Here is a 26,398-nt window from a genome sequence, read left to right on the forward strand (position 1 = left end):
TCCCCACAGCTGTTAGCACTCCTACAATACGGCCACACAAGGCAAAACCTTCTTCAAACAAGCATTTGCAATGCAATAGGTCTCACATTTACGCACGTTTAAGCTATTGCCATTGTAAATGCCAATGCCTTTTATTTGTTTTACAAACAAAAACATACAGCACCCCTCAATGCCACAGCACCCCTCAATGCCACAGCACCCCTCAATGCCACAGCACCCCCCAGCGCACAGCACCCCCCAGCGCACAGCACCCCCCAGCGCACAGCACCCCCCAGCGCACAGCACCCCCCAGCGCACAGCACCCCCCAGCGCACAGCACCCCCCAGCGCCACTCAGCGCCACAGCGCCACTCACCGCCACAGCGCCACTCACCGCCACAGCGCCACTCACCGCCACAGCGCCACTCAACGCCACAGCGCCACTCAACGCCACAGCGCCACTCAACGCCACGGCGCCACTCAACGCCACAGCGCCACTCAAAGCCACAGCGCCACTCAAAGCCACAGCGCCACTCAAAGCCACAGCGCCACTCAAAGCCACAGCGCCACTCAGCGCAACTGCATAATTTGTGTTTTTTCTTCCCTCTGTTTGACGGTTGTTTATTCCATTGTGCTGTTGTTTTTTGGGTTTGTTGCTCTGTTCTCCCCCATTCCTGGCTGCATATTTTGTGTTTTTCTTCCCTCTGTTTGCCGCTCGTTTTCGCCCTTGCCCTCTGTGCCCCCCCACTTCCCGCCGCTGCTCCCCTGCGGCCCGCCCCCTTTTGCCTTCTGCTCCCACTGCTCTCGCCCATTAGCCGCCCCCTCCCGCCTCCCAGCTGCTCCTCCCTCCCACTTGGCCTCTTATGGAGGGCACTGCGCGGAAGCGCACAGCTGACACGCGCCACTGGTGCGCCGTCTGGGCCCGTCTGCGCTTGGACCGCGCCCAGCGCCAGAACCCCTGGACCCCGCGCCACCCGCAACACCAGACTACACTACGACTCCAACACCCTCCACGCACTCAACACCGGACAAGACCACCCCTGCTACCGAGCCACCCCGAAGCACACCCAAGGGCCCTTCACCTGCCGGAACTGCAGACTCACCAGCATCCAACCCACCAAACCAGTTACCAGAGAACCCAACCACCTCCGCTTCATCCTCCTCAACACTCGCTCCGCTCGCAAACACGCCATCGAACTCTTTGACCTCCTAGACTCTACCGACTCAGACGTCGCCTTCCTAACGGAGACCTGGCTGAACACCACCTCAGCACCAGACATCACCATAGCCATCCCACAGGGCTACAAGATCTCCCGCAGAGACCGCACCAGCGACGTCCGAGGCGGAATCGCCATCGTCCACAAAGACTCCATCAGAATCTCAACCAACACCGATGACATCATCACCACTGCCCAGCACATGCACTTCCAGATTCACACCGGCCCCAACACGACCCTCATCAACAGACCCCCTGGACCACGACCACAGTTCAGCGACACCATCACCGACTTCATCAGCACCCACGCACTCGCCACCACGGACTACATCCTCCTCGGGGCCTGAACTTCCACCTCGAGAACAACAACAACGCCAACTCCACCACCCTGATCGACAACCTAGCCAACCTCGGACTCAAACAGCTTGTGACAACACCCACCCATGCCGCTGGACACACACTCGACCCCATCTTCTCCGCAAGTCCCCACGTCTCCTTCAACTACACCTCCGAACCCTACTGGACCGACCAACGATGCGTCCACTTCACCGTCAGGAAACACACCAACGCACCCAACAGCTGCTGCACCGCTGATGGGGCAAGGTCACCAAGGACCAACTAACGACCACCCTCACCCGGAGACCACCTACCTACCCAGAAACCGCCGCAACCAACCTCACACAGTGGATCAACTAATGCGCCAACACCCTTGCCCCTCTCAAGACCGCCACAATCCGCCACACCAACAAGAAAGCCACCTGGTTCACCGAAGACCTCAGGATCTCCAAGCACACCTGTCGGAAACTGGAGAAGAAATGGCTCCACGACCGAACACCAGACAGCCACACAGCCCTCAAAAGCGCGCACCACCAACTCATCAGGACCGCCAAGAGGACCGCCTTCAAAGACCGCCTAGACAAGAACGCGCACAACACCAAAGAGCTCTTCAACATCGTGAAAGAACTCTCCAACCCCAGCTCCAACACCAACGACATCCCACCATCACAAGACCTGTGCGACTCCCTGGCTAACCTCTTTCATCGCAAGATCACTGACATTCACGACAGCCTCAACTCCGACCCCGCACCCACCACCGAGTCCACCACCCCTGCAACCACCACCTGCACCAGCCGCCTGACCGCCTGGTCCAACATCAGCGACGAAGACACCATCAAAACCATGAACTCCATCCACTCCGGATCCCCATCTGACCCCTGTCCTCACCATATCTTCAACAAAGCCAGCACAAACATCACGCCCCACCTCCGAAAAACAATCAACAGCTCCTTCGAGACAGCAACCTTCCTGGAAAGCTGGAAGCACGCAGAGATAAACGCCCTTCTGGAGAAGCCCAAGGCAGACCTCAAGAATTTCCGGCCCATCTCCCTGCTCCCGTTCCTGGCAAAAGTGACAGAGAAGATCGTCAACAAAGAGCTAACCCGCTACCTCGAAGACAACAACATCCTGGGCCCCTCCCAATCCGGTTTTCGCAACAACCACAGCAGAGACCGCCCTTATCGCCGCCACTGACTAAGTCAGGATCCTGATGGTCAAAGGAGAAACAGCCGCCCTCATCCTCCTGGACCTATCAGCAGCCTTTGACACAGTCTGCCACCGCACCCTATCAGCACAAGACCCCCACACTGCCAAAGCCAACCTCCACAGAGGAATGAAGACTGTAGCCGACTGGATGAAGGACAGCAGACTGAAGCTGAACTCAGACCAAACGGAGGTCCTTATCCTCGGACCCACCCCCTCAGCCTGGGACGACTCCTGGTGGCCCACATCTCTAGGCACAGCCCCGGAACCCACAGACCATGCACGCAACCTGGGGGGGTCACCTCGACTCCACCCTCTCCATGACCAGGCAAGTCAACGCCGTCTCCTCGTCCTGCTTTAACACCCTCCGAATGCGCAGAATCTTCAAATGGATCCCCACCGACACTAGAAAGATAGTCACCCAGGCCCTCATCACCAGCAGACTAGACAACGGGAATGCCCTCTACTCTGGAACTACAAACAAGCTCCTGAGACGACTCCAACGAATCCAGAACACCTTGGCTCGAATGATTCTCGACGTCCCCTGCCGCAGCCACATCACACCCCACCTGAGAGGCCTGCACTGGCTCCCAGTCAACAAGAGGATCACCTTCAAGCTCCTCATCTACGCACACAAAGCACTACACAACACCGGACCCACCTACCTCAACAACCGACTCCGCTTCCACACCCCCACCCGAAGCCTCCGCTCAGCCAACCTCGCCACAGTCCCTCGGATCCGGAAAACCACAGTTGGAGGAAGATTCTTCTCCTACCTCGCCGCCAAGACCTGGAACACTCTCCCAACCAATCTACGACAGACTCAGGACCTACTGGCCCACAGAAGACTCCTCAAGACCTGGCTCTTAGACCAGTAGCATCCCCCCCTCTCCCCTAGCGCCTTGAGACCCTCACGGGTATGTAGCGCGCTCTATAAATATAATGATTGATTGTCTGTGTGTTTGTGTGTGGCATTTGGAGAGATTAAGCTATTTGCATTGTAAATGACAATGCCATTTATTTATCTGTTTTCAAAACCAACACATAAATAAAAATGTTGTCATTTACAATGCCAATAGCTCTAACTTTTGCAAAAGCGAGACCGTTGCATTGCCATTCAGCAGCGAAATGATGACGGGTGAAATCTGCTGCACGGTTTGATGTTTGTATATTCTGCTTTGACATCCGTACAGTCTTCGCCTGCTTGGAAACGTTTCTGTTTGAAGTCTTTTACTGATGTACCCAGTTGCTTTTATCACCTAGCCTTATACCGATTACTACTCGGATTTTTTTTTTTTTTAAACTCCTTAGACTAACCCTGTGAACAATTTTTCTGTTGCGTAGCTTTCACTAGAATATATCCTTGTTTCTAGTTTAAAGTACTTTTTTTGCATATTAATGTTTGTTTGAATGTTACATTCTTAATCTTTTGACTGTATTGCGCTGTGCTTGTTGATTACTACATTCACAACTCCTGTCTGTTGGCGAAGAGGCCTAATGTATTCACTTTACGAATTCATACTTGACCTTAAGGTCACATGTTCAAATGCCTGCAGATGCACTGTGCATTTCATCCTTCAGAGATCGATAAAATGAGTACCATTGTGTTAGGTAACAATCAACCTCTTTTAGTCCGTGCTAGTGTGCTTTGATTGATGAGCAGGAGCATTAGAGATACCTATGTTATGTTCTGAAGCCTTAAACTCGCCCGCACCATTTAAAGGGAGACCTAAAGGTATTTTGCCTCCCCGTTTCATTTTTCCCTAGCTCTCTCTGTGGGTTGGTCTTTTGCTGTCTTTCTCACTCAATCTCCCGTTATCGCTCAGACTCGCGGTCTGTCCCTATATCTCCCACTCACTGTGTGTTTGTCACTTTTATCCTTGCTCTGCCTGGCTCTCAGTCTCCGTTAATCTGCGTCAGTCTCTCGCTGTCTGACTTCCTCACCGCCTCTTGTATCCCACTCTCTATGCCGCTGTCTGCCTCTTCGTCTAAGTCGGTCTCTTGCCGTCTCTGTGGGTTTGCCATTACATCTGTGTCTGCCTCCACTCCTGGGATATTTCTCCCCCTCTTCCCCCCTCTCCCCCTCTTCCCCTCTCTCCCCCTATGCCCCTCTCTCCCCCTCTACCCCCTCCCTTACATTTGGGATTTGCATGCTTTTGAATCTTGAAAGTATTACAGCAAAGTAACGTTTACTTTCTTCATTGCCAGTTTTGTCACCTTGCAAACATTTAATACAAGATTCAATTAATGGCAATGTGAAAACATCAATAATTAATCATCTTCATTTGTTTTGTAGTTTCTTTAGAGGTATTCCAGCGTACAAACAATGGTATATTTTGAAGCATGACAAAAGTCCAGATGCAGCTTCAGCGGCTAGGGCTATTAATGGACAGAGCTAGGTAAGTCAAATCGACACATTCTGCAACTTATAAAGCCATTTGAACAAATGCTCTACTGTGTACCTGTTCCCAACAGGTTTCATTTAATTGCCACAAAACTTATTTTGGATCAGTTCTGGTGTCTTCATTTTAGGAGTTCATTTGTGGTCATAAGCAACAGAATAGTCCAGTCTGCACAGGACCCCGTCACACTTTTACAATATAATAATACAATATTTTTAAATGGTAAGAAAAAGGCATTTTAATGGAGAATAACTGCAGCCTTTAAGTGGTCTCCTTTTCCAATTTTAAGGTTTCCTCTTAAAAATGAAAGTGCAATTAGCGGAAGCGGTGGTCCATAGCACATATGAAGGGAGAACTCAGTTGTTGCTTGGGAGATTTTGATTGTCCTTTGGTCCTGGAATTATTTGTCGTAGTCATAAGATATGTGTACTGTACCTTTCACCATGCACACTACTGCTTGCTGTCTTGTTCTTATTTGTAATGTCCTGCTAAACTGAAAAATAACTTCTTTTCAAAGCAATTAAAGTGCAATTAATCTTAAAAGGTTCAACTTTGCAGCACAACCCTAACCTTTCAAAATAAACCACAAAAAAATACATGGAAATGAAGAAAATGCAGCCATGCAAAGCTCAAAACTGAACAGCACTCCTTTAATTATTATCTTCAATATAGTCTGTAGTCCGCCATAGTGGGCTATTCTGGCTCATCAAAGCTCCGCTCAACTGTTATATGGCTGAAGCAAAAGCATGTTTAGGCCAATACAGTGGGCTCTAAGGGTATTAGAGCATTCATCCCACCCATAAGAGCCCAATGATTTTGGATTAAAACACACCCTTGTCAGAGACATCGTGTTTAACCACATCGCTGCTGTGGTTATTTTTCCCCTGTGCTGGTTAGTGGAATTCTCCTTTATTCATGACGAGCTCAGCTCGTCATCAGCACAGCTCAACTGTGCCTCATGACGAGCTGAGCTCGTCATGAGCATGGAAGGGGTTAAAAACCGTGAGGAGGCACAATTAATTTCCACTGAGGGCAGAAGTGCGGCACCCATTTACATTCAAAGGCTGACTCCATTCTGGCCTTCTCAGCCTATAATTGCGATGTAATATTGAGCATGTGGTTTAAAATGCAAAACACCATGAGTCTGACTCCTTGTTCGTGTAGCCGAAATCTGTATGATTAACAAGTCTGGTAGTATCTGTGAAATTGGATGAAATTTACATTAAAAAACTGGCAACTATGATAAAGTTGATTTGTTCCAGGGTGATATTATTGCTCTGAAATAGCCATAGCACTGTTGGTATTCTGATATATTTGCTGTGAAACTAAACATTCTGACCAAGTTTCATAGCCAGTATGGGCATCAACTTCATTGTTATATTGTTTTCTTTCCGCCATTGGGTTCGGACGTGTATTGCAGCATTCTGAATCGAAACAGTCAATCGGGATCCGTTTGGTTCGCAATACACTTACCCTCGAATGTATTGTTTTTGATCACAGTCCGACCATCTGCGTGTGAAAAATTTCTGAAAACTTTAATGTTCTAGGCATATGAGCTGAGGATCTCACAATTAGCAGTAGATCGCCTTCTGGTCCGGATGCTTGCACGCTGTTGTTTTGGAAGAAGTCTTTGTATTCACAAGATAGGTGACTCCTCCCTTGGACGATAGTGCACATGGGGATCAACTTCATCCTCCGTTTTTTTCCCGCCATTGGGTTCGGATGTAACTTTTGTGCTCCAGTTCGAAATCTCCATTTCAAGCTTCTTCGACGCGCTTAAGTTCCACAAACTCTTCTGATTAACTTCGAACATCTTCATCTTCGACGCAGCTTTCATCGGCTCGATTCCGGGTGTCGACGCGGGCCGCTAGGCCTATCCACGCAGTAAGGCCTACAGCTCATGGAAAGGACGCCATTCAAAAAATGCCCCCAGTGTGGAGCAAAGTTCTTTCACAGTGACCATCATATGGTCTGCAACCTATGCCTATGACCTGAACACAACGAGTCCAGCTGTCCAGCCTGCGCATCCTTTCGATCGAAGAAGACCAATCGAGCTCAACGACACATCATGGCGCCGAGATCGGCTCCGTACCCAGAGGACCTCTTTGACGAAGGCCCGGATGTCCCGGAAGAAGATTCCAAAGATCTTGAAATCGTGTCAGAGGCAGAAGACTCAGACGACCTCATCACTCCTGGTCAACGAGTGAGTACTACTGCCCCTGCCCTAACCACACAACCAAAACCAAAGGCACTGGTCAAAACTTCGTCAGCTGGCCCCAGTCGAGACCGAAAACACGCTTCAGAAGCCCCACCTTCGGACAAGCCTTCTGGTAGCTCTGGATCGAGCAAACCTCATGTAATCGTCCCACAGGCTCCTTCGGCACCAAAGCCAAAGGAATACTCGGCTCCGAAAGCTGTTCCGAAGCCTTCCACCTCTAAAGACAAATCGGCCCGAAAACCTAGACATCCGTGGATAAGCCGGCTTCAAACGTTTCCAAGCCTAAAAATCCATTTCAGCTCTGACACCAAAATTCTCGTAACCAAAAGACAAGCCTAAGGACTCTACCACGCCTCTCAAGGCCAAAGACTATAACATTCAAACCCCGGCCCGCTCGGAACCTTGAGATCTAGTGTGGCAAGGAAATCGCCTTGTTGCAGCAGCGGGAGCACTTGTTGGAGAGTGATCACATGAAAATGATCAGACTGTATATAACGATTGAGAAGTCTGAGGTGGAGCATTGGTCTTAGAGTCTCTCTCTCTCCCCCTCTCTCTCCCCCTCTCTCCCCTCTCTCCTCTCTCCCTCTCTTTACCCTCTCCCTCCTCTCCTTTTTCTCCCTCTGCCCATCTCCCACTCAGCACCACTCAGCGCCACCACAGAACCACCACAGCACCACTCAGCACTAGCACAGCACCACTCAGCACCACCACAGCATCACTCAGCACCACCACAGCACCACCACAGCATCACTCAGCACCACCCCAGCATCACTCAGCACCACTCAGCACCACTCATCATCACCACATCATCACTCGGCATCACTCGGCATCACTCAGCACCACCATAGCACCACTCAGCAGCACCACTCAGCGCTACCCCAGCAACACTCAGCGCTACCCCAGCATCACTCCGCGCTACCCCAGCATCACTCAGCGCTACCCCAGCATCACTCAGCGCTACCCCAGCATCACTCCGCGCTACCCCAGCATCACTCAGCGCTACCCCAGCATCACTCAGCGCTACCCCAGCATCACTCAGCGCTACCCCAGCATCACTCAGCGCTACCCCAGCATCACTCAGCGCTACCCCAGCATCACTCAGCGCTACCCCAGCATCACTCAGCGCTACCCCAGCATCACTCAGCGCTACCCCAGCATCACTCAGCGCTACCCCAGCATCACTCAGCGCTACCCCAGCATCACTCAGCGCTACCCCAGCATCACTCAGCGCTACCCCAGCATCACTCAGCGCTACCCCAGCATCACTCAGCGCTACCCCAGCATCACTCAGCGCTACCCCAGCATCACTCAGCGCTACCCCAGCATCACTCAGCGCTACCCCAGCATCACTCAGCGCTACCCCAGCATCACTCAGCGCTACCCCAGCATCACTCAGCGCTACCCCAGCATCACTCGGCGCTACCCCAGCATCACTCGGCGCTACCCCAGCATCACTCGGCGCTACCCCAGCATCACTCGGCGCTACCCCAGCATCACTCGGCGCTACCCCAGCATCACTCGGCGCTACCCCAGCATCACTCGGCGCTACCCCAGCATCACTCAGCGCTACCCCAGCATCACTCAGCGCTACCCCAGCATCACTCAGCGCTACCCCAGCATCACTCAGCGCTACCCCAGCATCACTCAGCGCTACCCCAGCATCACTCAGCGCTACCCCAGCATCACTCAGCGCTACCCCAGCATCACTCAGCGCTACCCCAGCATCACTCAGCGCTACCCCAGCATCACTCAGCGCTACCCCAGCATCACTCAGCGCTACCCCAGCATCACTCAGCGCTACCCCAGCATCACTCAGCGCTACCCCAGCATCACTCAGCGCTACCCCAGCATCACTCAGCGCTACCCCAGCATCACTCAGCGCTACCCCAGCATCACTCAGCGCTACCCCAGCATCACTCAGCGCTACCCCAGCATCACTCAGCGCTACCCCAGCATCACTCAGCGCTACCCCAGCATCACTCAGCGCTACCCCAGCATCACTCAGCGCTACCCCAGCATCACTCAGCGCTACCCCAGCATCACTCAGCGCTACCCCAGCATCACTCAGCGCTACCCCAGCATCACTCAGCGCACCCCAGCACCACCACAGCATTACTCAGCACCACCACAGCATTACTCAGCACCACCACAGCATCACTCAGCACCACCACAGCATCACCACAGAATCACCCCAGCATCACCCCAGCATCACTCAGCACCACTCACCACTCGGCACCACCACAGCACCACTCAGCATCACCACATCATCACTCAGCGCTACCCCAGCATCACTCAGCACCACCACATTATCATTCAGCGCCACCCCAGCATCATTCAGCGCCACCCCAGCATCACTCAGCGCAACCACAGCATCAATCGGCACCACCACAGCATCACTGGTTCAAATATGTTCTTTCAATGTTTCAAGCTGTTTTCAAGCTTTCAGGCTTTATTACAAATCACAAAAAGATGTTAATATTTCACTTCTGTTCTTGGATTTTGGTCACAATAAAAACACTGATTATAATCTTCACAAAAGTTATTTACAAAAGTTTAAGCTATTGCCATTACAAATTAAATACATTTAACAATTAATAATAAAAAAGCCATTGTTATTTGTAATATCAATACATCTAAGTCACGTAAATACAAAACATATTGCATTACAAATGCTATAGATGTCAGATTTGCGAAAGTTATAACTATTGGCATTGTAAATGACAAAGCTATGAATTTAGCTATTTTAACAAACAACAAATACATTTAAAAAAAATTCATTTATAAGACCAATAGCTCTAACTTTCCTAATGCGAGACCTATTGCATTTCCAATGCTTGTCTTTATCTACTTCCACTAGAAGATCCATCATTGAGTCTTCTGCCGATGGAACCAACGCATTTCAATTCTGTCCTTTGTGCCATTTCGAATACCTGCGAACAGCCCTTCATAAGGTCTTTAACCTCTGTCTCTCCCCGGAACATAAAGAGGAAGACTGCAACGCTTGTCGGTTATTCCTATCCAAAAAGACTCTTTGGGACCATCATACTCGACGAAGAGACATGCAGTGGCAGAGTATCAAGGAGACCCATGATAGCTTCAGGGAAGATATAGAACAAGAAGAGATTGTAGCATTGGCAGTGGAAGAGGCCTTCTCCGTCCAAGACTCCGTTTCAGATTTGGAGATCGTACTAAAGTCTCACGAAGTTCCTGCTGGACAGAGTGCTGTGAGTAACAAAGCCCCTTTGCCAACCAAACCCACTCCAACTAAACAAAAGGCAATTGGGCCACCACTACTAACAGGTCAGGAGTCAGCGTCCCGCATCCGGAACATCCACTCCATTGAGAGTCCTACTGGCGACGCTGAATTCGTCCCAGACTAATTAGCAGTCATGCACATCGGTATTTTATGGTTTCTTCCTTTAACCCTCAATGAACTCTGGTTGCCCTACAATACAACCACGTTGGAATTAATAGAGATTCTGGGTCCGTAATCAGCTGTTCCTGTTTGTCTGGTCCTCATACACCCACAGACAATTTATCACCCGGTACCCCTCTTATCGCAAAGATACACAAAAGAAATAGACGCCTTGTGCTTATACTGTCCCCAGAAACGCTGTCCCGAAGAGACCCGTATCAAGAGGGTCGAAACGTAGTCGACACTAACAAAAGAGAGAGCCTGAGTGATACTTTATCCATTGTTTAAAGGTCTTCCTTCTGATTTTTAACTATAACCTGTTTCCCCGCTCCTCACTTGTTTCACTTAGTACTCACCATGTTAGGTTATGGTCACTTCACGGGGGCTCACAAATCACTCTGATGTGCGTATAGTGTACATTTGACAAATTCTGAAATGTACAAGGAAATATTTCTGTGGTAATAGTTGTCACTACAGAATAAATCCTACTCATTTCGGCTGAAGTGAGCACTACCTTAAATAATTGCTGTTTTGGGCTTTTTAAAGATTTTTCTCCTACGAAATTGTGTAACATGTATATATTTTTCGGGTATTTTGACCGTAACCTATTTAGGAAGCTCGTCATTTGAATTCTTTTGTCCTAGATGAATCTGTGCAAGTTACATTAGCTTGCATATAACATATTATTTTGATAAATCAGTTCTTTGTGGACACTGTATATTTGCTTAAATGCCATGGTACGCACCAAGACTCTGATTCCAACGCCTGCCTTTGGCTCTGCACCGAAACAGCAAGTCAAGCCTTCCGGCTCGAGTCGAGGTGATACCCCTTTGGTTCCGAAACATTCCGGATCCAAAGACAAAAAGTCAAATCCTGCTTGGCACCGAACATTTTAGCACCAAAACACAAAGATGCTCCTTTAAAGCCAGTGGAGCCTATTTTAGAGACCTTTAAACAAAAGCTGGATCGAAAGCAGAAGAAAAGTCATATAAATCCTGACCCTGGCCACATTACAACTTAGCCTACATTACCATCTTCCAAAATGAGAGTAGACACTGAATGTAAGAATCCCCTCAAAAGGAAAAAGGACATGGCTACTAGCCCTATTAACATTCCTCAAACACTACCACCTTCTTCATTAGTGCCTCTTATACCAGCTTCAGATCCTTTACACGTCACACCACTAGGTTCTCCAACTACAAATCCTGATATAGTAGATGATTATGATGACGACACCTATAATCGCTGAGGACAGCACTGACACTCTATGTGCAAGTGTCTCCTAGGGCACTGAAAAGTTGATGCTGAAAAGAAACCAGCGAGTGTGTAATCCATAAAGTTTTTCAATTACATTTTCAAATAAAGTTTTCTACACTTTGAATCTTCTTAAGGATTTGTTCAATGTAATTCCATAATAACATTTGTTGATTATCCATCAAGGATCATATATATATCCAACTTTCTTATTCCCACATCGACGTCCACCCGGTGTGCAACAGGTGCCTGTCGCCGGATCATGATGAAGCCAGCTGTATGGCTTGTTCCCGTTTTCGATCCAAGAAGACAAATCTGAATCGGCGCGCAAGGAAGCCCAGCAGACGGCACCTGAACCGGTGGACATCTTCGATGCCGGGGATGATGAGGGAGCAGAGCGGGAGGTTTGAGAGAACCTGTCGGATCCCGGATCGGAGGTCGACTCCAGCTACGACACTGATGTTGAGCTGCTCGATGCTGAAGACGTCGTCGACGAGGTAGGAGACGACGATGGGGCCTTTGGGGCCATGGAAGATAGCTCGAGCAAGGAGCTAGGTCCACAAACTGATACTGGGGCCAAAACACTTCATAAGGCTCAGGTCGAGGGATCGCCACAGGGCCTTACCCGAGATCTTCCAATAAGTTCTACGGCCCCGCCTTCGGACATGTCTAAGGAGCCGCAAGTTGCGAAATCTAAACCTAAAGTGACAGCTCCGGTGTCGACGCAACCAAAAGCGATTGAGGCTAAACCGAAAGTGCGTATTGCTTTGGTCGGCTCGAAGTCCTCGGATCTATCGGCACCGACAAAGCAGAAGAGCGTTATCGACCCGAAGAGGCCGCTAAAGGGCAGCGAGCCAAAGTCTAGCACGCCGAAGGCAAAGGTCAAGGACGTCGACTCGAACAAATCGGCGCCGAAGACAGTCGACACCGACAAAGGACTCGGTGCACCGAAGGTTTTCGAGCCTACGCGTCGGCCGGACTAGGCTAAAAGCGGTGCAACCCCTGAGTCCACGCCTGGTGGTGCCTCGAAGGATTCCGTCGCAACCGTCCGCCTCCTTCTCGAAGCAGGTGGCAGAATCCCTGAAGCGCATCAAGGACAAGGCTTCGGCTGTCGGGCCTAAGGATCGTCCACCTTCGAAGCCTGCCGATAAGCCTCAAACGTCTGCGCCCATCCACTTCACGCTGCAACCGAAAGTGGTGCCGAAGGCTTTCGTTCCTAAAATGGCCGTCGAAGTGCCCAAGAAGGGGTCCACGGTGCCGAAGCCAACAACTGTGGTCCCAGCCACAAAGCATAAACAATCCTCGCTTGAAGAGCAACAGGAACAGTTTATCGATGCCGAGACAGGCCGACTTTCTATTTATAAACGAAAGATCGCCCCGGAACAGCCAATGGAGTCCTATAGAATCCCACTAAAGAAGAAGAAGGATTCTACGACAATACCTGTTCTTGTAGAACCTGTATCTCCACGTGGCCATGATGTCTCGCCCACTTACTCAGATGTGGAAACTGGGGAAGGTGATAATGACGAATACAGCTATCCTGTGGACACTGATCCAGATGATACTAATGAACTGTGGGCAGATGCTGCTGACCCTGGAGATCCACACACTGCTCCAGACACTCATGTGTATGCTGTAAAAACATCGCCTACTGAGGATTCGGCGGCGTTTAATGCACTCATTGAAAGGGCAGCCAAGAATCATGACGTTCAGCTCCATGCTGACCCTATTGAAGTAGACTTTCTGTTCGACACCTTTTCTACCTCAGAGACGACTGTCAAGACTCTGCCTATGTTGAAGGGTGTCTTGAAACATGCTGGGGAAATATTTAAGGAGCCTACAAGAGCCAGGGTGATAAACCCCAGGATTGAAAAGAAGTACAAACCGGCGCCTGGGGACCCTACCTACATTAAGGGACAGTTGCCTTTGGACTCTCTTGTTGTTTCTAATGCCCGGAAGAGGGCTAATTCACAGACGGGTGATGTTCCTCCCCCAGATAAGGATCTAAGGTGCTAGAGGCATCAGGGAAAAGGGTGGCAGCTGAAGTGGCCAACACCTGGCGCATTTCAAACACTCAGGCACTCTTAGCCAGGTATGACAGGGTCCATTACGACACACTGGAGACCCTGTTACAGCACCTGCCAGATCAATATAAGGAGGCAGCTGAGATGCTCATACAGGAAGGGAAGCTCATATCAAATGCTTCTATAAAATGTGCACTGGACGCAGCAGACACCGCGGCCAGAGCCACACACATTTACAAAACACTACTGTGTAGATGTGCACTCCAAACAGCAGGCAGCTGTAGGGCAAGCTGTTTTAAAAACACTTTTCCAAACTGCAGCAGCTGGCACAGGCGGCCGCTGCTAATGGAGGGACTGCTATGTATTCTATGCACAGATATGAATAAAGCAGCCCACATGCCTCGAACCGAATATGCTACTTACCAGTATGCATCTGTTCTTGGCATGTAGGGCTGCTGACATTCATATCGGCAGCCCTCCTCCCCGGCGCCTGTAGCGGCTGCAGAACTCAGAATTACTCTTAGCATGGTCATCATTCACGAAGTTACACTCCATCTTTGCCACAATGGCTAAAAACAATCTGAGGATGGAGTCGATGCCCATGCGCACTGTAGTCCATGGGAGGAGCCACCTATCTCGTGATACTTCGAAGACTCTTCCAGGACAACAATGTGCGATCATCCGGACCAAACACTAGGCGGCGATCTAGGCACAGATATGAATGTCAGCAGCCCTACATACCAAGAACAGATGCATACTGGTAAGTAGCATATTCGTTCTGACCGCATTCCACAGCTAGATTCAGTGTGCCCAGAATTTCCTGAGTTATCTTAGACTTCGCAGGTTGTAGAAGCCTTCAAGGAGACCATACTGCAGCTTTTCCGGGCCTGTCTAGGTCTCCCTTGAGCATGTTCATGACCCATGCATCTGCTGAGGTCATCGGTCTCATTTCTGCCAGTGGGTCCCGCCCTAGTTCTGACTGCCCCGTTTGCATCCGCCCTGCTTGTGATATACTTTCAGTTTATGCTGGTTACTGCCAGACTGGTGCCGATTCCTGATCGACCCAGGTGCCAGTTTCGGACCTTGAACCTAATTCGAATAGATGTCCTCTTTTGTCTTGTTTGAGATTACTAAGATACAGCCAGTTGGATTGGACGATTCTGTGTCTGTGCCTTTTGTCATGGCACCAGCATCTTTGGCAAATTGAGATCTCAGACTCTGGTCCAATGCAAGACCCACAGAATGTTCCACGTGATGGAGATGATGATGATGATGATGATGATGAGGAGGAGGCGGATATTTTGTTGCCTCTCACCATTCTTGTGACTATACTTAGACTTCGTAAATGCTTGTGAGCTTGATAACACACAGGCTTGGTTTCCTCCACTGATGAAAGTGCCTCCTTTTCCTGTGGTGGTGCTGAAGGCAGCAGAAGTGTTAGAACTGTAGTTGCCAACTGTAGCTAATCTGCTTACTAAAGTTTTGCAATCACAGAGCTTTTACTATACTTCTATGAAACCCTGACAGATACTGTCATGGCAGAGCCCTGTCTTAGCCCTGCTAAGCACTGCCAAATAGTGGTCACATAGCTGAACTACACAGACCTGCCTTAGGTAGGTGAAAAGTGACATACATAACTGTCCTCACACTCCAGTAAGACCTCAGGCCTGTTGCTCTAGTGAAACCTGGCCTGGCCCATCAACCACCCCACTATGTTATAGAAAAGTTCCAGGTTGTAACTTTGTCCACCTTGATAAAGCTGCAAATGGAAAGGTGAGAGGTATCGTGTTCATACAAGGCGAATTCCCTCAAATGCAAATTGATAAACTCACTTGACAGCTCCCTCTATTTATTATTGGCTCCTGGTTGTGATCACAAAGCCAACAACCATCCTGTGACACTGAATATCTTCTACCTCCCGTTGTTTATGTTGAAGAATTTCATGGAGGACTTTATTAAATACAGCATAGATTATCTGATCTCATTATCAGACTTCCCTGCTTGACCTCATCCTCCACTGGGTAAATGACAGTGATACCCAATCATCTTCACTTAAATCCTTGCTATCCGACAGCAGTCTTCTACACTCAAAAACGTAGTAACATTCAACCTAATATTTAAAAAGAATCTGCTTAAGGTCTCACACCCCTTTCGTGTGAAAGGGTCGGATTAGCTCCTTATCCCCCTTCAAAATGGTTTCTCTGCTATATGGCAATCCAGAATGCATAGTGAACAACTTGAGCAATGTTAAAGTATCAACAACATTTTGCTAAACTTGCTGGGCAACTGGTCCTACGAATTAAAGAGGACTATGCATCTTGACAATGTAAACGCACGAATATGGGATCTTGATTCATACATCAGGAATTATTGGCCTAATTTATAACTAGCTCACAGTGCCTCATCTGAACCTGTGACCATACCAAGGTACCAGATGGACTCCGCAACCTTGAACATGGCCTCTCTTTATTCCCCAAGGAAATCGTGGGAACAGATATACCCTTTCGTGATTTACATATGCATTCCCAAGGTAAACACAAGAAAGATGCAAATTGACTTTTTAAACATTTATTGACACAAAACAATCGTATTCTATAGAAAGAATGCTGCAATTATTAGGCATCAGGAGCAAAGCACTGTAACCAGCATTACAAGAATGGGGAAGAAGATAAACAGTTCAACCATTATAACATTACTATATTCTTACCTAACACTATCTATACTATCAAGAGAATAGTGAGATTATCGTCTGCCAGATCCCTGAGTGATAGCCTAAACCCCCATACCCGAGTATGATGTGTCCGGATTCCGATCTATGTAGAACAGGCTGTCATCCTTTGCAGGATAGAGGTCAGAGTCTGCAGGACTGCGTCTCAGTCAGTGTGTCACGTTCCAGAACAATCCCAGCCGAAGTGCTCCTCTGCTGAACATAATGCAGAGGGTGTTTATATAATAAAAGCACTGGTCCAGTTGCAGTGTCAAGCTAAAACGTGCAACTAAAGGGAGATTCTGAGTAGGCCCTGTTGTACTTTACAACACCCTATTCTTAGCTGACTGGAAACTCAGCTAAAGCATAAAACTAACCTAAAACTTCAGCTGAAATGTTATAAAGTATACTTTAATAACAAAAGCAGATGAAAGTCTTTAAAAAAATTAAATGGCAATTTAAAAGCAAGCGATTGATTAAAAACGAATAAAAGACAATTTGTGTTGAATTACGGGACAAATAAAAAATCTAGGATGCTCCCAAAATGTTTACCACGTTCTGAGTCTCAGTGGGATCCAGGAAGGAACCTGAATCCGCAGAGGATATATCCATTAATGTCTAAAGGGCGAATTCCCAATGGACAAACATGGTCGTATCCAGGCAAATCAGCAGATGCTGATGGTGTCAGACGGTAATATGACCGCAGTAGGATAGGCTGGTCCCAGGAATTGATGAGCCGAAGCATTCATGCTGGCTGGAGACAATAGCTCATAGTTGGCCTCCTGCAGCAATGGCAGTGAAGATGAGCTCTCAACGGATGCACTTACAGATCCATATCCAGAGATCAAACCAATTGCATTGCAAGGCATAGGTCCAGTGCATACTCTGAAGGGCACCAGAGACCGCGGATCACAGACTGCATTCAGTGTAACCACATAGGTCTAAAGGACAAGGACCAGTTGTTGTTTGATTCCTGAAATAAATACACTCCAAAGCACTGTATCATGCATTCACGAAACAGCAGGACATATACTAAGTCCATCACCATTTGACCTCAAGGTGGAACTCTATTTCGGAGCAACAAAAATAGGACCAAAACGGCAACGAGCGGAAATAATCAAAGAGAGTGAAAATGGTAGAATCACTCCAAATACAGTCTGGATTGTACTAACAAAGTCAGACCCAATCTTTTTTTTAAAAGTCTACTACTCCAGCGGTATTTGAAGCATTACATTTGCGTTTTACAAGTATATCAAAATGCTGCAGCAAGTTTGTGCACAATAGCAATTGTACTTCAGAGGAACACCTTGCAAATTGAAGATCAAAAGTTTCTTGAGCAGGTGTTTTAATGCAACTTTCTTTTGAAACAATGAGGCTCTCAGTTGGCTTAATTTATCAAAGTTAGTGTTAAGACTAGGATTCAAGGCCATGCAGTTACTTCTCTAATTGTATGTGTGGGTGTAAATAACACTTTATTACAAAAAGTCACAACCCTGGAAACTGTCACCACATATGGCACTCCTGGTTTCATCCCATAGCAACCATGGTCATTTACGAACAAATAACTTTCATTTGAAAGTAATCTGAACACTGGCTGAATTAGGGAAACTGGTATGCCATTTAGATAACACGCCAAATTGGCCATGGATGCTTTGCGCACACAATGAAATGTCACCTCTTTACAAACTAATGAATGGCCGAACAAAGTTTCACATTAGTTTCCACTAATGAAGACTTCAATTTTCCCCCCTCAGACATCTGTAATCAAAGAGTAAAAACCATGTTTCATAAATAAAATTCTCCCCTAATGCTTCATATCTGCCTTCTTGAAAGTGCTTCAGGCAAGATGTAAACTGGAATGTGGATATTGGTAATGAAATAAACCCATGGATAACCATGCAACAGATGGTGGCTCGGCTACTGTAAAAGGCAGTTTATCTAAATGCTCTATATTCAGCATTTTAGAAGTTGCATCTTTTTTGCCATCAGTCTTTGTATTTGTATTAAATTGTAAGGCAAAAGCAATTCTGTTGCGTTCAGATATATCCATGGCACACACTTTGATTATAAGACCTGCAATGGCGAACGCAGACCTCTAGAGAGAATCCCCATTCTTTGATATTGCTTCAGTATAAATTGCTAATTTAGAGGTTGCAGCAGGTCCTGTGTGTCACTATTCAGGTGTGAAATACTTGGAATAATGTGTTCTAGAAAAGAAAGGAGCAACGTAGCAGAAGACTTTTTCAAGAACCTACACGCAGGTGTTTCTATTAATAAAGCAGTTAATTCAGGGAATGTTAGACCGAATGTAGGACTGAAAGCAAAGTTCGTGACATTGGAAAGTTTGGAAAAAAACGAAATATCAAAGTGGTCTGACGGCGCCACATTGAAGGAATATTAAAGATTAGAGAGAATCCCTAGAGGTCTGCGTTTGCAGATCTTTCCGATGTATGACGATCTTGAAAAAGATCTTCTCTTATTATGGGAAAAGGAACTAACTGGAAATTCTATGCGCCTAATGAATATCTTGATTGAAAATGCTGACAGGAAAGTCTTAATGCAGTGGAACAGTTAGATAAGTTGGAGAAGTAAATACTGGATCTAAATATGGAGAGGCCGTGTCATCAAAATAACTGAATTGTGTACAAACAAGTCTTCTTGAGAGTACAAGATATGAAAATAAAGATAAAGGACTAATATTTGATGTTATTCGCATATGGACCAACGATTTGCTGTGGGAACTATTCTCTTTTCCCTGATAATTTAGCATTTGCGAGTTGCAATTGTTAATTAACAATGTGGGGCGGTCATTGTTTGTGTTCCCTTGGATGCAGTTTTTGTACTTGTTTTCTTCAAATAGTAAATCACAGAACCGTGTACAGAGGATACCTCACTGCCTATCAGTATAAATTGCACAAAGAGTACTTGTAGAGAATCAGACCACCCAAGGATTGTCTAGGTAGATTATTTAAAGTACTCTTGACTCCATACAAGTGATGGATCTAACTATGACCTGAATCTAATACTCTTGCTATCGAGGACTGCTTTCAGTCACAGTTTTTCCTTTACACAGTCAAATTTCCCTCAGGATGATAGGGGGAAGATTAATGCACAGCAACACCTAGAGTTCCCATGGTATCTCGGTAGGCCTTTGAGGCAAACACTGGATTTTGTTCCAAGTTTAATGCTGCTACTGCATATGCCCCAATAAAGACTTGCAAGTCTTTAATAACAGTTTGATCGTCAGCCGATCGCTGTGGCAATACCAATAGAAATCTAGAACATTAGTCTACAGACAATATAATACATTTAATACCATCTAAATTCAGAGGTCCACAGTGATCCAAATACACATGTCAAGGGTTTGTTTGAGAAAAAGAGGGATCTCTGCGATGGGCGAGCTGCGGTGAAACTTAATTTGCCGAAAAATGTTACAGCTAATGACATTTTGTTTAGTCTCCTTATACAGGCTATGCCACCAATAGCGTTTCTGTAGAAAGGAAACTGTAGCACCCACACCTGCATGGACAGACTCTAATCCCTAATGAGCAGCTATGATTAATTCTACCCTGTGGTCTCATTGGTTATCACTCAATCACCCACCCCAGGAACGCGAGCGAAAGGTATGATTTAAGCACTTGGTAGGAGGTTTTGGTAGGTATTTTTTAGGTAATGGAGTGCCAATGTATGAAGCATTGATAGCAACCATGATGTCATCATCCTCCTTCATGTGTGACTGAGTTATTGCAGCAACAGCAGTCTGAACCGCTGATTGGGCACTTCATCAGCCAGTGAATTACTTATGTGTATTCTAACTTGCTGATGACTCAATGTATGAGTTACTATGCCAAATAATCTTTAGAATGTGTCACCTTTCCCCAAAGCAGTTTATGCTTGAGTGTTTCTTTAGAAGTCTATGAATCCATTCAAGTGACAAAAATTGACGTTTTTATTAAAAGACTGGACACAGTAATACAAATCCTACACACTTGGTGTCGGATATTCAGGATCAGTATTCTCTAGTGCCACAATTAGTACTTTCAGTTCAGCCAGCTGAGCGATACAATCCTCTAAAAATTGTGTTTTTTATTGACGGAATTCTAGGTTTTTCATGACGTTGTGTACATGCAGCTGAATATTGATGCTTGGTGCCAATACCAGTCTGAGCTGAGGCATCAGTATATATATTTTATCATACTGATCAAGAGGCAAAACGTTACAAAGCACAGGGTATTCTTGTTCATACTGGAGGAATTCTTGCTTTTGTAAGGTAGGGTCAAAGACACAGTCAGCATCAGTAGCTGTTAAGGAGGTGGACCGTTAATCCATCGTGGATGTAAGGCTTTTACATTAGGAACATTTGCCTTGGTTGACTGCCTCTTAGGCTTGAACTGGAGTAACCACAGTGATGTGTTTTCCCTGAACCAATGGTCTTTCCTTTATAATCGCTGTCTGAAAGGCAGTCAATATTTTTTCTTTCGCTGCAAAACTCATTTTAACATTGGAATTTAAATGTGATTTCTAAGCAATTGGTACAGTATCACCCTCATTTAAGGAGACGTGAAGCTAGTGGATCCCACAATTATGACGATAACCAAGTTAGTTATGTTGACACAAGGGTGTAAGTGTTTATATGCAAGCTTTTCAGTTTGCAATGTTCTCAGAATGTGTGTGTTTTGATGTCTAATGCGTAGTGGAGAAGTTAGGACGAGTCAATTCATATAACGGTTTAACACACCAAAGCTGAGAAATCCTAAAAGTGATTGTAGATTTATTGTGTTCATGGTTGCAAGAGGGCACATTTCTCCAAGCTGTGTGGTGCAGGGCTTTTGACTTCATTTGAAAACTTGTATCCCAAGAATAATACACTGGAAAAAGCTATTTTAGTTTTTGGAAAGTTGAATTTTTAGCCATGTTCATCAAATCACAAAACTATTCAATCTACTCTGGCTAAGTGTCTGTTTGACATTGTCAGTGAGGTGTATGTCATCAACGTAGGACAATGCTTCTGGGTCAGTGTCACGTAGAATTGACGTTACTCAGGCAACAAACCGACATGGGCTGTTCTTTTACCCGTGAGGAAGTCGCCAGATTTTCTGTATTCCTAAAGCAGAAAACGCTGTTAAATCTCTGCTTTTATGCACTATATTTTGCTAGAAAAAGCCAATGGAAATCTCCAAAGTGGTTTTGTATATAAAAAAAAATCTTTTTATTAAACAAAAGCTCCATACGACATACAGTGGAGAGTAGTCCTAGTCCTAGTCAATTAGCTTTATTTCGATAAAAAAATATCTTAAAAGCATTACAAGACCAAACAGTAAAACACCATAATTTAAAAACTTTGGCTAACAATTAAGATAAAAGTGCTTTCCAATAAGGTAGATAAAATGGTCCTAATACATGACCGCAATTAAACAATAATTTTTAGCCTCTAATTGACCATGCCCAGCCTAAATATTTAGCCATACCACAAACGAACAGCGGACGGGTATCAGACATTAGTATTCGTAAAGCATCTTTATAGTGTCTGGTAGCCAGCCCTCTACATAATGGTTTTAGCCACATAGATCTTGGAGATTTGTAGGCCGGGCATTCAAATAAAAAGGGGGCAATGGACTCTACTCTGGATGTACAAAATGTGCAAAAAGGAGTAGTTTGCCCCGGAATTTTCCATCGGGCCAACAGTTCTCTTAGGGGAAGAAGACCCACCCTAAACCTGAAGTACAGGGCTCTATCAAAGGGCTTTGAGATCAAGTCCAGGTAGGGTTCATATAAAGGTGCATCCTTAGGTTTGAGGAACTCCATAGTGGTTCTGCATTCCTTGGGATTGGAGTTTGATTTGTTGGCTACCCACTGCCAGTATATAGTCTTGAGGGCAGCTTTCGGGGGGACACATCTGGAAGACAAAGCGTCTGCAAGACCCAAATCACCAAGCAGAGTTTTAACATTACTAAGCCACCCTACCTTGGACCAGCCCGGCATCGCCAGTATTTCTGACAGCCCTTCTGCGTAGCTAGCAAGTTCAGGCACCCTCCATAGGCGAGCCCATAGTAATAGCGGTCGGAGTTGGGCCTGGTAGAGAGTAGATCATTCAATATTATCCTTGTATAGCTCTTAGGGTTGGCACATTACAATATAAACATTTCCATCAATTTGAAAGTTGCACTTTTACGGCCTAACATGTGGAAAGAAAACCCTACCTTCCTGATTAACCTCCGTTCCTGGGATTCGTCCAGTCCCTTATTCTGCCATATCCCCTATATTCTCCCCCCCCCCCCCCCATACTTTCCCCCATTTTTTATGACAGCCTAATGCTTTGTATATGACTTGTTCCGCTCCCTAACACTAGTCTAGGTCCGCATCCCAGTCGACAACATCTGGGGGAGTGGGAGGGGGTGGTGTTGGGGGTTGTGGCACCCCACCGTCAAAGGTTTTGTATTTATTGCGCAGTAACTTCATTAGAGCTGCTCAGTGTCTATTTTAAATTGCAATAGTCTGTGTATGTCTGCTCAAATGCCTGTAGTCTAAGACTAAATGAAGGGAAATGATCTGGTTTCGCTACCGGAAATAATGGATTGTTCATTGCTGAAATACAAGGTTCAGTTGCGCCTTGATACTCTAATTAGAGAATTTCCTTAACTGGGCGTTTTGCTTTACATTTTATTGGATATTGTGGTTGCACTTGTGGGCTTGACCGTATGGGTATAACGTGATAAGGTGAGTCCTTATCCCAGCCAACATGATTGCGATATAATGTTGGACTTGTGCATACTGCGGTATACACTTGATTGACTACTTGATGAACAAGAACAGTGGAGGAAGGACTTCTTACATCCTCCCCACGTGAGACTTTTCTAGCAAACTCTGGTGACCAATCTATTTGAGCCAGGATAATGTCATAGGTGGTTGTAATTTTTCCCAGGATATCACTTTAATAGTACCTGTAGGTGACCCTCATTTTGGATATCCAAATCATACATCCACACTGAGGGTGATGATTCAAATAATACAGGCTGTCTGGATGGCTAACCCTTTGATTTGGTGTTTTGACTTGAATAATTTCATTAGTTGCTCTCAAAACCAGAAACTCTTGAATAGTCTGGCGAACTCGCATGACTTCTGCCGCACTGTCTAGTGAGAATTCCCCCTTGTTCTGAAGGAGCATTTCCAATGTGTTGCATATTTAGTGGAAGTACCTTCCACTTTCTTCTTTTTAAAAAAGGGTTTTTATTGAGATCGTTTCTCTTCCTTTTCTATGATGTCAGTTGAGTGTTGAGCCATTTCTCGGTTTCACATACTCTTTTGCATTCGTTGCAGTCATTATCCCCTCTCCAAGTGTTTGAGTCCTGACGAAAAGCTACAGGTATCAGTGTACAGATACTTATCAGGCGTTGTAAATGTATCACAGTTAAGTGAATTATAACATATGTCAGTGGACTCCAGTTTCAGAGTTCCACCCTACGTTTTTTTTTTTTTCTGTTTGTCCCAGTGTTTGTTTTAGGAGGACCAGGTGCTTGCTTGGTATTATCCTTTTTAGGTCGAGGATATATCCGGTTTGCCGAAGGCAAAACCGGATGTACAGAGGTCTTATGTTGTATAGTAGGGCAGTTTAGACCCGCCTCTCAGCTCCGTTCGCTTCCATTGGCTGGCTTCCTAAACAGAGGCCAGCCATTGGAAGAGAAGGGAGTCACTCAAAACAAGCCCCGTCTTTTTCGGATTTGGGGGCATAAGTTTTGCTGTTCTTTAGCTCGTGACGTCGTCCGTCACTCAGGACAGCAAAACACGCTCCCAAATCCGAGAGCCGCTTCCTCTGCTCTGACGAGGACACGGACAGTCAGGTAAGTTTTCTTTTTTTTTAAATGTATTTTTTTAACCCCCCCGCGTGTCCCGTCCCCCCCGCGCGTCCCGTCCCCCCGCGCGAGCCTTGTTGCCTTTCTCGGTCGGCCGCGTGTACCGATTGATCGCGCCCCCCCCTCCCCCCTATATGATCCGGAGGAAGCCTTGCTGCCCGGGCGTTTTTCTGCACCGGTTTCGTCCTGGCTTGATGTTTCGGGTGGCGAGTTTAGTGCCCTGCAACTTCGGGGCTATCGGCCTGGCATCCCTCTGGTGCACGTCGACAGGGAGGTAATGTAGGCGACATGTCCCGGGGCTTATTTTAACCTTCCTCAGGGTCGGATGTAGGGCTTGCTCAGTGCAGGAAAGGGCCAGGCGCTATATGCTTTAGGCGCGGTCATTATGCGTGCTTACGAACCAGGCAGCTACAGTTTGACGGTCCGTCCGTTTCGCCCGGTTGATACTGCTTCCAACCCACATAGTGTACTAAGCCGCACTCCTACTGTGCAGCCACCGCTGAGCGGTGGTCAATTGACTTTGAAGTGGGGCAACCAAGCCAGGGGACTTCGGGAGAGGCTTATGCGGGAGGCGTGCTGTTGGACTGCGTTGTGACAGCGCAGGCCCATGGGACAGGCCTGTCACCGACGGGGGCACTTATAACCACCCTTACTTCTGTGTCCTAGTTTCCAGTGACTTGCTTACTGCTTGGGACATTGGAGCAATCAGGCCGGACCGGTCTGCCAGCCACAGGCAGAGAGACCTCAAGCCCGCATTAGACTCCTGGGCCATCGGGGCTGGGCACCGGGACTGTGCTTGGAGACGCCCCCTTGATGCATCAGCGAGCAATAGCTGGCCCTTTTACACATGGTTGCGGGCTGAGACCTCCATTGAGGGAACGTGAGTTTCCTGCTACCCTGCTTGTTTGGTCATGGGCGTGCAGCAGTACCGTTTCTATTTCCTGCTATGCGCAGCCCTCTGGTCGGGTGCCGCTGGGCATGCTGGTGCTCCGCCTGGCTCTAGCATACCTCAGCGGCAACCGGTTATTGAGGGAACGTGAGTTTCCTGCTACCCTGCTTGCTTGGTCATGGGCGTGCAGCAGTACCGTTTCTATTTCCTGCTGTGCGCAGCCCTCTGGTCGGGTGCCGCTGGGCATGCTGGTGCTCCGCCTGGCTCTAGCATACCTCATTGGCAACCGGTTATTGAGGGAACGTGAGTTTCCTGCTACCCTGCTTGCTTGGTCATGGGCGTGCAGCAGTACTGTTTCTATTTCCTGCTATGCGCAGCCCTCTGGTCGGGTGCCGCTGGGCATGCTGGTGCTCCGCCTGGCTCTAGCATACCCCAGCGGCAACCGGTTTATATTAGCTGGGGTCATTCTGGAATACCTCCCCCAGTTCGTGTCCCCTAATGCCATAAAACATCGCACTCCCCCAAACTGACCCATATACTACTGCTCAGGATCTCGTGGGGCCCTGATCCTGCTCATGCCCTTCGATGGATAGATTCATCTGGGGTGTGGCTGGGCTCCACTACCAGGCATGGAAAATGATAGATGTGAAAGTAACTGCTAGGTAGTAGTGGTCCCTGCAATGGAGACAACTGCACATCAATGTGAGCAACAGGTTTATTCATTTATTTTTATTGTTTTTATTAAATATTTTTATACAGAGAATACAGTCATCAAATCTGTTAGAAGTAGCACCCGAGTCTGGCCCAGAGCGTTATTACAAAGCTGTGGCTGTGCTTACCCTTGACCTGGTATGGTTTGGGAGAGGGAGTTAAATACAGGTCAGAAAAGGACAGTATTTATAATTG

The 26,398-nt window shown here is 47.1% G+C and overlaps 1 protein-coding gene across 3 annotated transcripts in view; it reads left to right on the forward strand.

Moving 5' to 3' along the window:
• FRS2 (fibroblast growth factor receptor substrate 2) overlaps positions 1–26,398 on the forward strand; it is a 320,399-nt gene that overhangs the window by 159,182 nt on the left and 134,819 nt on the right. For all 3 annotated transcript variants that reach the window (XM_086918017.1, XM_086918018.1, XM_086918019.1), the window contains one exon: positions 5,030–5,132. The gene's annotated coding sequence lies outside the window, so the exon portion shown is untranslated. The remainder of the gene's footprint in view (positions 1–5,029; positions 5,133–26,398) is intronic.

This window comes from Lissotriton vulgaris, chromosome 1_1 (assembly GCF_964263255.1).
Source record: "Lissotriton vulgaris chromosome 1_1, aLisVul1.2, whole genome shotgun sequence".
Taxonomy (NCBI): Eukaryota; Metazoa; Chordata; class Amphibia; order Caudata; family Salamandridae; genus Lissotriton; species Lissotriton vulgaris.